Source organism: Podarcis cretensis (genome assembly GCF_951804945.1).
Source record: "Podarcis cretensis genome assembly, chromosome: 2".
Lineage (NCBI taxonomy): Eukaryota > Metazoa > Chordata > Lepidosauria > Squamata > Lacertidae > Podarcis > Podarcis cretensis.
Window position 1 is genome coordinate 91,157,937 of NC_137171.1, and position 16,140 is coordinate 91,174,076.

Here is a 16,140-nt window from a genome sequence, read left to right on the forward strand (position 1 = left end):
ATCTAAACAACATAAGGATTAAATCAGACATGGGCAAACTCGACCCTCCAGATGATTTGAGACTACAGTTCCCATCATCATCTGACCACTGGTCCTGTTAGCTAGGGATGATGGGAGCTGTAGTCCCAAAACATCTGGAGGGCCGATTTTGCCTATCCCTGGATTAAATTATCAAAATCCCAAAAGACCATAACACTGAGATCACTGGAATATTTGTGCCTGATATAACAAGGAAAACAGATCCTCAATGCTGTGTCCAAATACTTCTATGTCAAGTATCAAGTCAGCTATATAAACCATAGCATGTTGTGAAGTGCATAATCGATTTTGTGCTGCACGACACCCATCAACATTCATAGTAGCTGTGTGTGAGTGAAACTTCATACTGTGCTTAGAAAATGCATCTCCTTGAGGATACTGATTCAGCATCAGCTGATGCAGAATTACAGCAGCAGCCACAGACATTTTGAGCATGTTATATGCTATTTAAAAGGTTGCATTGGTAGATTATGGAAATGTCACCACCTTTCAAAAGGAAATATTTCAGCCTCCACAAAATATGAGCAATCCAAGATTTATAGTAGTGACATTTTTCTTTCTAAATTAAAAGATTACACTTTTGAATTTTTTTTTGTCCATTTGTGTGTGTGTACATGCACACACATGTTGCATGTTTGCCCCAACCAAACAGGTTAGAAGCTCCTCTGCACTAGCTTTGAGGGAAGGTCAATACTTCTGACTTAAGGAAATCAGCCCTGAGTGCTCACTGAAAGGACAGATCGTGAAGCTGAGGCTCCAATACTTTGGCCCCCTCATGAGAAGAGAAGACTCCCTGGAAAAGACCCTGATGTTGGGAAAGATGGAGGGCACAAGGAGAAGGGGACGACAGAGGGCGAGATGGTTGGACAGTGTTCTCGAAGCCACAAACATGAGTCTGACCAAACTGCAGGAGACAGTGGAAGACAGAAGTGCCAGGCGTGCTCTGGTCCATGGGGTCACGAAGAGTTGGACACGACTAAACGACTAAACAACAACAACAACAACAATACTGCTGAAATGTGCCATGGTACAATATATGGAAACAACGACTTGCAGGGATTATGCAATTGTCTGCCCTCCTTTGTCCTCCTGATGTTTCTGTAGAGGCTTGCTATATGAACCAAAAACATCTACAAGAAAGCTCCATCTGGAATTAGATCCTGAAGACTGGGACTTCCGGAGGCGGCGCGATCGGTAATGGCGGTCCTCTTGCTTCTGTGAGGGGGAAGCTCCGCGGAAACTGGGTCGTCCGCTATGGCGAAGTGGAGACCCACATCGAAAACCCACAGGCAGCAAGAGCCTGTGGTCTTGAGACTCGGCGGGCGCCAGAAGCGGCCCCCAAAACGCAGAAGGAACCCCGTAAGGGGCTCCGGAACGTGGAGGGGGTATCGCGGCGCTGTGAGTCGTTCGCAAATCCATGGAGTGAAGCTGCGCAGCTGCTGCCGGAGAGCGCTGACCTCTTTTCCTGGAAACTTCTGATTCGGAAAAAGCAGCAACCCGTGAGTAAAGAAGGACCTTTATAATTTGAGACTAAAATACTGAATTTGGCTGAAAGCGGAGAGATGAAAAACAGGAAATCCGTCTTCCGCTCTTACTGAACTTTAAAGCAAGGAGCTGGAGGAGTGGGGGCGTAGAAGAAACTTTCAACCTAATTCGATCTGAGCACCCATTGAAACTGCTTTTAAACAAAGTAAGGATTTTAATTATATGATTTCCTTCCTTTATCTGGACTCTGCTAACTTTCTTCTATTGGAACTACGATTTGAATGAGAAACCCAGGTGCTGGAGCTGCCTGAGAAACAGAGCTGTCAGTTTTGCAGACTTGGCTACTGTGTACCAGGACTTGTAACAATCTGAGGGCTTTTGGACCTGTTACTTTGAAACATTATTTGAAATACCAGTCTGCACTGTCAGAAACAATGTATTGCTGTCAACACTAACTCTGCTTAATATCTGTTGCTGGAGGTCCTTGGACATTAAATTAGACTTTAATAATTTTATCAGAATTGGATTCTTCCCTAAAGACATTTTAAGCTCCCCCTAGAGGATTTGGGATTTACAGCAGTGACATCATCCTACTTTCTTTTTCCCTACCTCCTGTTTGACTGTTTATCTCTGGGTTGTTGCTTTCTCATGGGAACAACTCAGCGTGACCTTGACTCCTAGATAACTTTGGAATGAGTGGCGCAAGAAAAAAGGGCCCAAGAACTAGACAAACAACTCTAACAACTTTAACCTCAGCCTTGCAGACACGTAGATCATCTGTACCTACTTTGCCTTCGGAAGAACAAACTGTGTCTACTCTGCCACTGGCAGGGGAGGGAGAAACTGAGCAGCCACAACTGGAAGATATGGCCTCAGGAGCAACTGCTTCCATTTTAGAAAAAAATTATGAAAAATTGGAATCTTTGGATAAGAAAGCGGATGAACAAACAGCCAAGATTGATCAAAATACAGAATGCTTAAATAGAATAACGGGGCAGGTATCACAGAACGTACAAGCAATTGGGCAGCTGACGGAGGCTACAGCAGAAAATCGTAAACTGGCTGAGGATACTAGCCAAAAACTTGAAAATTTAGAACAAGAGGTAAGACCACTCTGCAAACAAGTTGGTGAACATCAGACCTATCTTTCTATGATAGAACTGCGGAACCGCGAGAGTAACTTAAGGATAAGGTCGATACCAGAAGTTGAAGAAGGTAACCTAGCTGAGTTCCTGACTAAAGAACTTTCCAAGTTTTGGAATATAGAGGAAAAGGACTTTAAAATTGTGTCAGCTTTTAGACTTGGAAGATTTGCAAAGAAAGAGAAGCCCAGAGATTGTTTGATAACTTTGAGATCAAAGGAGGAAAGGGACAAGATATTGGGCCTACACTACGAAAAAGCACTGGACATCTTGGACAAAAGAATTGAAATTTATAAAGATATCCCGAAACAGCTGCTGGACCTTAGATCTGCCTATCTTGAACTGGTCAGACTGCTGAGGAGCAATTCAATTATTTTTAGGTGGGAATTCCCTCAAGGATTATCCTTTACATTCAGAGGGAAGAAGGTTAAAATTAGAACATTGGAAGACAGAGACAAATTTTTGATTGCACACAGAGAGGACCTTCAAAAAGGAACGGAATCACCTTTTGGGCCTGGAGCACCGGCTGTACCCGCACACTTGGAACCTGAGGACCCAGCGGATAAAATACCACCCCTAGAAAAATAACAGATTTATTCAGGATGTCTCTGCAACTTCTGAGTTGGAACATAAATGGTTGTAACTCCCCGGAAAAAAGGAGGAAGATATTCCACATATTAAAAAAAGAACAATTGGACATCATTTGCCTGCAAGAAACACATGTGACTAGCCTCCATAAAAAAGTGTTAATAAATAAAAGACTTGGCCAAGAATTTATATCTTCGGATCGAGTAAAGAAGAGAGGCGTGGTGATATATGCAAAAGAGAGCCTATCACCTAAATTCTTATTCAAAGACGAGCATGGAAGAATCTTGGCAATTGAGATACAACATCAAGGAGAGAATCTTTTGATATTAGGGATCTATGCACCAAATGAGGGGAAATCGGAATTTTACAAGAAGTTGCACGAGAGCATGCTGGATTATCTGGACTATAACAACATCGTCATGATGGGAGATATGAATGGGGTCGTATCAACCAACATGGATAAGTCACAAAGCCAAAATGTTACAAAAGATGGCAGATTACCAAAGATTTTTTTTGAAATGACAGACAATATGGATTTGATTGACATCTGGAGGACAAAGAACCCCTTGGGAAGAGAGGGAACATTCTTTTCTGAAGCCCAACTGACATGGACAAGAATCGACCAAATATGGATATCTAGAGGTCTGGCACCTAAGACCAGAAAGGTGGAAATCTGCCCAAAGACCTGCTCCGACCATAATGCAGTAAAGATGGATATGACACTATTACCAACCGGCTCCTTTAGATGGAAGATGAATGACAACATGTTCAGAGATCAGGAGATCATTAAGAAGGCCCAAAAAGTTTTGAAGGACTACTTTGAGATAAATCTGAACACTACGGTGGAAAAAAGAATCATCTGGGACGCAAGTAAGGCTGTGATGAGGGGGTTTTTGATACAACAGAATGCCGTAAAGAAAAGGATGCAAAATGAGAAAAAAGACAAGATCTTGGAGAAAATTAAAGAATTAGAGAAGAAATTAAGATCAAATCCGAAATCACAGCCGATCCTGAGAGAAATTAAACTCTATCAAGCACAATATTCTAAATTGATAAATCAGGAAATAGAGTGGAAAGTTAAATTAATGAAACAAAAAACTTTTGAATCGGCGAATAAATGTGGGAAACTGCTAGCTTGGCAGTTGAAGAAGAGACAAAAACTAAACACAGTTACAAATTTGGAGATTGAAGGAAGAAATATTCAGAACCCTGCGGACATTAGAAAATGTTTCCAGAGTTACTTCAAAAAATTATATACTCAAGGGCCGCAAGATGAGGCTGAGATTAAACAATTTTTGAAAAAGAATGGATTGCCAAAATTGTCACAAGAAAACAGATCAATCCTGAATTGTAAAATAACACGCCAAGAGATCGAACAAGCCATTCAGAACATGAAATTGGGCAAATCTCCAGGGCCAGATGGGCTGACCTCCAAGTACTATAAGACATTGAAAGACTACTTGATACAACCATTGATGGAGGTTAGCAATGAAATTATGGAGGGGAAGAAGGCGCCGGAATCGTGGAAAGAAGCTTTCATCACATTGATACCAAAATCGGAAGCTGAAAAGACACAACTTAAGAACTACCGTCCCATCTCTCTCTTAAATGTGGATTACAAAATATTTGCAGACATTTTGGCAAGTAGACTGAAAAAAGTTTTGAATGAAGTAATTCACAAGGACCAGGCAGGCTTTCTCCCAGGTAGACATTTGTTTGCTAATACAAGGAACATTATTGATATTCTGGAACTCTTGCAAACAAATATCAACACAAAAGCAGTGCTAATTTTTATAGATGCGGAGAAGGCCTTTGACAATGTCTCTTGGAAATTTATGAAGGGAAACTTAGAAGGGATGGGAGTGGGACGGGGTTTTGAAAATGGGATTGATGCAATTTACTCAGAACAAAAGGCTAAATTGATAGTTAACAATGTGGTTACAGAAGAGTTCAAAATTGAAAAAGGAACACTGTTATTTATCTCGGTTCTGGAGGTGCTCTTGAATATGATTAGAGGGGATCGGTTGGTGGAAGGAATTCAGGTCGGAGTGAAACAATATAAACTTAAAGCTTTTGCAGATGACCTAGTTTTGACCTTGCAGGAGCCAGAATCTAGTACGAAAAGAGTATTACAATTGATTCAAGACTTTGGTCGGGTGGCGGGATTTAAATTAAACAAACAGAAAACAAAGGTACTGGGAAAAAATTTGACAGATACAGAGTCAGAACGGTTTCAGAGAGAGACAGAACTAAATGTGGTTAAAAAAGTAAAGTACCTAGGGGTAAACATAACAGCAAAAAATCTGAGTCTATTTAAGGACAATTATGATAAATGTTGGTCAGAAATTAAGAGAGACTTAGACAGTTGGACAAAACTGAAACTTTCTTTGTTAGGCCGAATTGCTGCTATCAAGATGAATGTATTGCCAAAAATGCTGTTTTTATTTCAAACATTACAGATTGTGGACAAGGCGGAGTGCTTCCGGAAGTGGCAGAGAGATATTTCCAAGTTTGTCTGGCAGGGCAAAAAGCCCAGAATTAAGTTTAAGATATTAACTGATGCGAAAGAAAGAGGGGGCTTTGCCCTGCCAGACCTAAGGTTGTACTATGAGTCAGCAGCTTTCTGCTGGCTAAAAGACTGGCTACTTCTCGAAGACACTGACATATTGGATCTGGAAGGTTTTAACAATGCTTTTGGTTGGCATGCATACTTATGGTATGACAAGGTTAAGATCAATAAGGCCTTTAAGAACCATATTGTCAGAAAGGCAGTGTTTAATGTCTGGATAAAATATAAAGACTTATTGGAAAACAAAACTCCAAGGTGGCTCTCACCTTTGGAAGCTAAGGCCCGAAAAAGACTCAATATGGAGGCCAAATGGCCAAAATATTGGGAAATACTAGAAAAAGATGGAGACAACTGGAAATTGCAGAGTTTTGAGAAAATGAAGGATAAAGTGCGAGACTGGTTACATTACGCTCAGATTAAAGAAATGTTTTAAAATGACAAAAAGTTAGGATTTCAGGTGGAGAAATCGAAATTGGAAACAGAACTGTTAGAACCTAGGACTAAGGTACTTTCAAGAATGTATAACTTGCTGTTAAAATGGAATACACAAGATGAAACAGTCAAATCGGTCATGATTAAATGGGCACAGGATATTGGACATAATATCATGTTTGAGGACTGGGAAAGGTTGTGGACCTCTGGGTTGAATTTCACTGCATGCAATGCTTTGAAAGAAAATGTTATGAAAATGATATATAGATGGTACATGACCCCAGTCAAACTCGCAAAAATATACCATTTGTCTGATAATAAATGTTGGAAATGTAAAGAGAATGAAGGAACATTCTTTCACCTCTGGTGGACCTGTCCTAAAGTGAAGGCCTTTTGGGAAATGATATATAATGAGCTGAAAAAGGTATTTAGGTATACCTTCCTTAAGAAACCAGAGGCCTTCCTTTTGGGCATTATCGGTCAGAGGGTGGAAAAGAAGGACCGAACTTTTTTCCTGTATGCAACAACGGCAGCAAGGATACTTATCGCTAAATACTGGAAAACCCAAGATCTACCCACACTGGAAGAATGGCAGACGCAACTGATAGGCTACATGGAGCTGGCAGAAATGACTGGCAGAATCCGAGACCTGGGAGAGGAGAGGATGGAAGAAGACTGGAAGAAATTCAAGATTTATTTGCAAAAACATTGTAATTTGGTTGAATGTTAAGAAGGATGCTGGATCATAAATAATTTGGCACCACTAAACTAGATGGAGTAATGAAGATAAGCTATGTAACAATTTAAAATAATTTAAAATTTTTTGAATAGGAGACCAGAAAATTAGATATAAGAGTAGAATCAAGAATTGCTGGCAAACTTTATTGGAATGAAGGTAGGAGCGGGAGATGAGAGGAAGTCCAAAGAAGTGGTGAAACTTTGCTGAGATATATGTTATACTGTTTATTCTTATGTATTGTATTAAAAAATCTTAATAAAAAATTTATATATATAAAAAAATAGATCCTGAAGACTGTTCCTGTTACCAATTGCCTGAATCCTGTATGTCCACACTACTAGCTCAGTGGCAGAGCACCTGTTTTGAATGCAGAAGGTTCCTGGTTCAATCCCCAGCATCTCAAGAAAGGCATGGGAGAGAACCCAGCCTGAAAACCCAGAGAGCTGCCATCAGCCAGTGTAGACAATTCTGAGCTAGCCGGACAAGATAGTCTCACTTCCTATGTACAAGACATGGGTGTGATAAATGGACACCTCCTCCTCAGGAGCACCATTTAGGAAAGTTAAAAGGTAAATAGACAATGTGATTATTCCTCAAGAATACCTATAAACTCAGGCACCTTGAAGTCTAACAAATTTAATTATGGGATACGTTGCCAGGAACTAGTCTACTTAGGTGCATAACATGTGTTGGTCTTCAAGGTGTCACAATTGCAACACTTTAACATGGTGGTACCTCTGAAATTATAACTTTTTTGGCTAACTCACTGATTAAACACACTGAGTGGCTATTATAAACAATTAAATGTGACTATATATACTAAATATTATATATTTCCATTCCTGAAAACAAGAAAAGATTATATCCTTCAATTCCTGAACACAGGACAGGTGGCCGTCTATGTATGCACTAAGTGGTGGGGAATTAGGGCTCTTCTGAACCATGGCCAAACAAGCAGGGGATTCTGGTAGTAATGGCTCACTTTCAACCCAGCTGAGAGGTACTGGGAGGCGCCACTGGCAGTAGATATGATGCAATGGCGTGAGGAATCACTTCTGCACTCCTGACATATCAATCTGAAAATTCATTTTAATCAAAATTGTGATCCACTCTTGGTTTCTGTTCTCCCATATTCACTCCTGGCCTTGCTTTATTGCCAGCTCCAGGCACAATAGTATTACAGTGGGGGAAAGTTATATCATAAAGAAAATTACCAGAACAAATGCACACTGCCATTATTTTTCTGTGTTCCTTTGGTCTAATAGTGCTAGTGTCGATGTTCTTATGTTGACCTCAGGGACTGTGGTCTTAAATCTGGATAGTTGTAGCTGTGGTTACAAAACATCCAGAGAGAACCCAGGGGCTTTTATTAGCATATTGAGTGGGATATTCAAGAGTAACATGAAAACTTGCAACACTGGACCTTCCATTTTGTGAGGACCAGGCTACAAGTTTCCTAGTTTAGTCCTGTGAGAAGAACTTCTCAAGGTTTGCCTTCCTCCATATAAGCTGTTGCCCTATGGCATTTCCCTCAATATGATCTCCAATGCAATCCTTTTTTAAAAAAATTGCTTATTTTCCAAAATAAATGTTACAAGAGTATGTTTTTCCAAAACAAAAACCATGGCACTTAATCCAGTGGTTAAGAAAATTCCTACAATGACAGTCCAGTATGTGTATGGATAGAAACATAGTATTAGTTGTGGAAATAATTTTCAGAGATCAGTTGAGATTCTTTATAAAAGGAAACATCTTGGTTTTAATAAAAACTCAGTGGACAGACACGCTCATACTCCACTTGAAGAGATGTTATTCAGTTTCAGGAAAACTGAACGCAGGTCCGCTTGGTTTGCTTTTCACTCTCCTCTGCCTTTCATGAAGTTTCCCATAGAAATCCCAAAATGTTCTTTTAGACTTCTCTGGTTTCAGATACCAATGGGAGATGCTGCTGAGACATGCACTTTATTGTAGCTACATCTCAAATGCTTCTTAGACTTCGAGGAGTTTAAAGAGCAGCCTTTGTGAGAAAGAAAACACACAGAGGGAATACGCAGGCCAGTCTAGGCCAGCCTCCCCCAAACTTGTGCCCTCCAGATGTTGTTGGAACTCCCACCAACCCCAACCAACATGGCCTGCTTGAGGGCTTCCTGGAGGCATCTGGTTGGACCCTGTGGGAAAGAGGATACTGGGCTAGAGAGTCCGTTGGTCTGATCCAGAAGAGCGGTCCTTACGTTCTGAAAAATAAATAATCAAACTGCATTACTTTACTTTGCCTGCATTGCCAACATATTGTAGCGGCCATAGTTTTGGCTTTGTATAATTTCAGTCTGAGGTGCTTGAAAAGATTAATAAAATGTATGCCAGGTAAAATAAAGTGTACTCATTAAGAGTAGACTTGTAAAGATACTGGAAGTCCTTGACGCACCTTTCTCATTAAACAAACCAGTTCATTGTTCAAATAGGGATAGAAGAGACTTTGCCAACCTGGTGCAGCAGCTGAGGATGATGATGGGGTTGAAGCCCAAATCTTCTTCAGGGCAGCAGGTTGGCAAAGGCTAGGATGCAAAATAAGGGTGTGATCCACTCCCTCTTGCACATGCCACAAAACTTCATTTCCCGACGACACAATAAATTATTCACACTGTGTACACTGGCACCAATTTACTGTTATGTGTGTGATTTATTCTGAGGCTATTTCCAGAAGTATGAATGCTTGGCGAAAGGATTCCTTGATTGATTCCCTTGTTTATTTATATTCTGCCTTTTGACCTCAAAGCCTTTCAAGGTGGCTCATAAAACTCTGCTGAATGTTTGTGGTCAGGGGTAGAGTCTGCTGCTGCAGTACTATTCCTTGCCCCTGTATACATCCATTCCACCTCTCTTTACATATTTATATAAAGCAGCAACCTTATACATCTTTTTCTGGGAATAAGCCCCACTGGGGCTTCCTTCTGAATGGTCATTGATACAATTGCTCTCCTAAAGCTTTATATGCATTTTTCCATATAAGGTTATATAATAAGTAATGCCATGCAATGTAATTTGGTTTTGGCAGACCAGATTTAGACTTACAGTTTGCTCTGTGTGAGCCATCAGAGCAGCCCCTGCACACAAATCTCATTCAAAGAAAAAGACATCTTTGAAACCTACAGATCTTTTGTCATATCTGGTGTTGAATCCACAACTGAGTTGTGCAGCAGCTTAAACATTATTAAATTTATGATGGCACCAGCTTTCATGAACTGAAATCCACTTCACAGAGACACACCAAGGGAGTCTCCCTAATTGATTAATTTCACCTTTTGTAGCTCCTTCCATATCTGTGTGGGTTTTGTGAGCAAAGTATGGTGTCTCCCACTTTCAAATGAGCTTTTCCAGAGAAATGAAAACTAGTGTGAGGCTGCAGGACTGTATGTCTGAGGAGGATTATTCATGAACACACAGTTCATGTGCGGTCAAAAGAGTGTCAGAAGGAGTACACACATCATTTGGAGGCTGCAGTCTGATCTTGCAAGACTTCTAGAACAGATTGTATGTGACAAACTGCACTGAGTCTTAAGGCCTCCTTGGCTAGTCAAATAATTCAAGGAAAGGTGAGATGGCAAGGCATGTTCTTGAGCCCATAGCAGCTATTTATCTTTGGTAATCAAGTCATCATATTGGTTTATCACAAGGCGCAATGTCTGGTTTTTTATAGCTCTGACCATAAGTCAGCTGTAGGAGTGTGTAGGAGCAGTAAAGTCTTATCAAAGTAAAATAGGCTAATCACCTGGAACCATATGACTTGGAGTCTGCATTCCAGACTTTCCCAACATGGTGCCTTGCAGATATTTTGGACTTCAACTCCCACCATCCCCAGCCAACATGACGAATGGCCAGGGATAATGAGAGTTCAGCATTTCACAGGGGATGCCACATTGGGGTAGCCTGTTGTATTTGTTAGCATAGGAGTAGGTAACATGGTGCCCTCTAGGTGTTATGGATTACAACTGCCATCAGCTCCAACCAGGATAGCCAGTGGTCAAGGCTAATGGGAGCTGTATTCCACCACACCAAAATGGCTTCACTTTGGCTACCTTTGCAGCAGCAGCAAACCCTGCAATCTCACCTTTTGTAGCCAAAGCTGGGTAAGAGGAAAGCGTGTATCTTCAAATGCTTGCCTTGTGGCAGATTAACAACAATGAATGGTTTTTGCCTTCACAAGCAGCTTGTGCCTTCCCCGGGTGCATGGCTCTTCCTACTGTAGGCCAAGAGTAAATCAAGTTCAATGGGACTTCCTCCCATAGGACTGCAGCCCCTGGGAGGAAGTCCCATTGAACTTGATTTACTCTTGGCCTACAGAACTGCACTTTAAATGAATAATACAATTATGTAAAGCTTGTAAGTGTCTAACTGAAAATTGATTTTTTTAAATCAATGACAGATCAATAGAGGTCATTGACGGGTTTGTTTGTTTTTTTGGTCTGCCTAGGATTCTAAGAGAGGACTTCTGCAGGATCATATCTCTTCCAGTCCAGAGTTAGTATCCATTTTAATGTTAAAATGTGAAGCTGACTAACACAAAGACCAGCCTTGTTTACTCACAGAGCTGGGATTTCCCACCCAACTTCATGCAACAGAAATATAAGATGGGCATCCCCATCTGCTTGTTCAGCATGCCACCAAGCCGTTTTGCCAGACCCGGAGGAAGGATGAATGCATTAGTTGCAGCAGGGCAATGCCTGAATTTACTGCCCAAACATCTCGAGTCCAAGATAGCAGGGAGGTACACTCAGCCATTATTATCTAGCATCAACAAACGTATTTGCCTTGTTCTAGACAACTGGCTGGATGAAGCTGGTGCCGGAGAGAGCTGGTTTCTGGAAAGAGCCTACACACTGCAGAACAGAACAGGTTAACCCCATGGATCCTTGAAGTTAATAATAATAATAATGATAATAATAATAATAATAATAATAATAATAATAATAATAATAATAATAATAATTTATTATTTATACCCCGCCCATCTGGCTGGGTTTCCCCAGCCACTCTGGGTGGCTTCCACCTGAATATTAAAAACAGTACAGCATCAGACATTAAAAACTTCCCTAAAGAGGGCTGCCTTCAGTTGTCTTTTAAAAGTAAAATAGTTGTTTATTGCTTTGACATCTGATGGGAGGGCATTCCACAGGGCAGGCGCCACTACCAAGAAGGCCCTCTGCCTGGTTCCCTGTAACCTTACTTCTCGCAATGAGGGAACCGCCAAAAGGCTATCGGCGCTGGATCTCAGTGTCTGGGCTGAGCGATGGGGGTGGAGACGCTCCTGCAGATATACTGGGCCGAGGCCATTTAGGGCTTTAAAGGTCAGCACCAACACTTTGAATTGTGCTCAGAAACGTACTGGGAGCCAATGCAGATCTCTCAGAACCAGTGTTGTGTGGTCTCGGCGGCCACTCCCAGTCACCAGTCTGGCTGTCGCATTCTGGATTAGTTGTAGTTTCCAGGTCACCTTCAAAGGTAGCCCCACATAGAGCGCATGGCAGTAGTCCAAGTGGGAGATAACCAGAGCATGCACCACTCTGGAAAGGCAGTCCGCAGGCAGATAGGGTCTCAGCCTGCGTACCAGGTGGAGCTGGTGCCTCCATGGACAGCTGTGAGTCCAAAATGACTCCCAGGCTGCGTACCCGGTCCTTCAGGGGCACAGTTACCCTATTCAGGACCAGGGAGTCCTCCACACCTGCCCGCCCCTTGTCCCCCCAAAACAGTACTTCTGTCTTGTCAGGATTCAACCTCAATCTGTTAGCCGCCATCCAACCTCCAACAGCCTCCAGGCACTCACACAGGACCTTCACTGCATTCACTGGTTCTGATTTGAAAGAGAGGTAGAGCTGGGTATCATCTGCATATTGACGGACACCCAGTCCAAACCCCCTGATGATCTCTCCCAGCGGCTTCATATAGATGTTAAAAAGCATGGGAGAGAGAATGGAACCCTAAGGCACCCCACCACCACTTTCTGAACACGGACCAGGAGAAAGGAGCGGAACCACCGTATAACAGTGCCCCAGCTCCCAGCCGCTCTAGACAGTCCAGAAGGATGTTATGGTCGATGGTGTCAAAGGCCGCTGAGAGATCCAGCAGAACTAGGAAACAGCTCTCACCTTTGTCCCTAGCCCACCGGAGATCATCAACCAGCGCGACCAAGGCAGTTTCAGTCCCATGGTGAGGCCTGAATCCCGATTGGAAGGGATCCAAATGGTCCGCATCCTCCAGGCGTGCTTGGAGTTGTTTGGCAACCACCCGCTCAATCACCTTGCCCAAGAATGGTAAATTTGAGACTGGGCGATAGTTGGCCAAATTGGCTGGGTCTAAAGATGTTTTTTAAAGAAGCGGTTTAACGACCGCCTCTTTCGGCAGGTCTGGGAAGGCTCCCTGACAGAGGGAAGCATTCACCACCCTGCAGAGCCCATCGCCCAGCCCTTCCCGGCTCGCTTTTATCAGCCAGGATGGGCAAGGATCAAGGAGACAGGTGGTCGGTTTCACTTGTCCAAGCAGCCTGTCCACAACCTCAGAGGTAACAGATTGGAATTGATCCCATGTAACAGGACTAGACAGAACTCTAGCACTCTCCCGCCCTGGCCCTGCTCCCACGGTGGAGTCTACCTCCTTCTGAATCTGAGCGACTTTATCTGCAAAAAACTTTGCAAAAGCATTGCAGGAGATCTTGGGGTCCCTACCAGGCCCCGGTGGTGCAGGTGGTTCCGATAGATTGCGAACCATCTGAAAAAGTCTCCTGCTGCTGTTTTCTGCAGATGCAATGGAGGCGGTGAAGTGCACATCTGATAAGTACATGCTCCATTCAGTCAACTGAGACTTGCCATCACAACAGGAAACATGCTTTCTGCTAATATCTAGTCTATGAATTATGTCTGTACTTGTCCTGAGGGAGGGGTGATGATCTTCACTTGAAATTGAACTTGGATAATGGAGTTATATTTCTAAAATGTCAGTAAACAGCTTGACTATTAGTCAGATTACAAGGCCTTGGGCTCAATGCCTCAATGATATCATCAAGAGTGCAATTTCATCATGGGCACATTATTTCTGTCCTTTCCTTAGGACCCCCTTCTTTCCATTCACTTAGATCTTCCTCACTGGGCCTGTTCCTAGTGCCCTGGTCATCAAAGATTAGAAGTGGGGAAACTGGGACCAAAATGTTTTGGTGATGGTCCCCTGTCTTTGGAACACGCTCCCAAGAGACACCAAGCTGATGCCTATACTTCTGTTGTATACAAGTCAATTTAGGCCAGTCTTATTTTCCTGACTGGATTTCTACGGTTGCCAGCTTTTATGTCTAGTCAGCTGGGGCATTTTTTAAAACAGAAATGTAGGGGCATACATTTAACAAAGAAAGCCAGTGCAGTGTAATGGTTAGAGTGTTGAACTAGGACCTGGGAGTCCAAAGTTCAAATCCCCACTTAGTCATGAAGCTCCCTGGGTGATCTTGGGACAGTCATCATCTATCAGCCTAACCTACCTCATGGGATTGTTGTGAGGAGAATATCAGTGCCTGAGGTTATTTGTTTTCTTCCCTCCTTGTCCCTTTTCCTTTTGTGTTGTGTCTTTTAAATAATAATAATAATAATAATAATAATAATAATAATAATAATAATTTATTATTTATACCCCGCCCATCTGGCTGAGTTTCCCTAGCCACTCTGGGCGGCTCCCAATCAAGTCTTAAAACAATACAGCGTTAAATATTAAAAGCTTCCCTGAACAGGGCTGCCTTCAGATGTCTTTTAAAGATAGGATAGCTACTTATTTCCTTCACATCTGAAGGGAGGGTGTTCCACAGGGTGGGCGCCACTACTGAGAAGGCCCTCTGTCTGGTTCCCTGGTTTAAGCCTGTAGGAAGAGACTGGCTTCTTTTTATTGCTCTTATATGAGCGCTCTGGGAGCCCTTTGTGCTGAAAAGCAGGGTAAGAATGCTTTAAATAACAAATAAATAAATAAAATAGCTTCGATTTCGTTCACACGCACACACACTTAAATCATTTGAGTTTTCTATTGTATACCTCTTGGCTTACATAGAATGGGTCGTGCAAATGTACGCACATATCCTTTAAGAGTACGGTTGTCGAACAAGAAATACCAGGAGCTTTTAGGTTCTTCCTTTCTGTTACATTCATTGCTAAGAGGCAGCAGAGCTGGCCATTACAATAAAATATTCCATACATAATTTTTTGTGTGAATGACTGCACTCTGTTCTTAATACAGGAACACTGCGAACCCAGGGAATGGGGGAAAAAAAATCAAACTGAATTTTCTTCTTTCATGTTAAAAGTAATTGATGAATGAGGCTCAGAAGTGTGGAATAGTACTTTTTTAAAAACCACCCCCCTCCCCACCAAAAACCAGCAAGCAAGAAGACCCAAAACTTTCCAAACTTTGAAGTTCTGATGAGCTTTAAAGTTTTGGGTCTTCGTGGACATGCGGCTGCTGAGTTTAAGATACGCTGCAGGAAAATGTTTCTCACTGTATTTCAGGATTCTTGCTTTTGATGATTAAATCAGAATGACTGATCACGTGGTAGGAGTTCGGTGGTGGGGTGTTCAGCAATGCAAAGGCTGCTTTCATGTTACATTTTCCTTGTGGTAAAGCAAGTGGTACACTTCCTTTTTGTCAGTGCTAGCTCTTCAGTTATCATTTTAATCTGGTGACAATACCACCATCAGGATGCGTTCCTTGTAGGTCTGGAGATCTGGGTGTGTAGCAAATCGTAGCATTGCCAACATCTGCGGTGCATATGCTGTACTGTAAAAAGTTCATTGAGTAGCCTAGGATATACCCATTTCCGGAATATATCTCAGAGTTATAGTGTGCTGGTCAGTTTCAGATGATTAAAAAGCATTTTTAACCAGGCAGATTTGGCAGCTGTGCAAGCAAGTAAGATTTTCTCCAGGGTATCTGGGAATCCCCGTTCTCTGCCCAATAAGCATTGGACACCTTTACCTGGGGCTTGTGGAATGATGAACTGATGCTGAGACCCTGGCACCCAATGTGATGCGAACCCTGGCCCTGCCTGCTGCTGTCAATAAAGATTTGGCCTGATTTTATCCCAACACTGTTGTACAGTCTGGTTATTTTGCTGCTCTCACGGG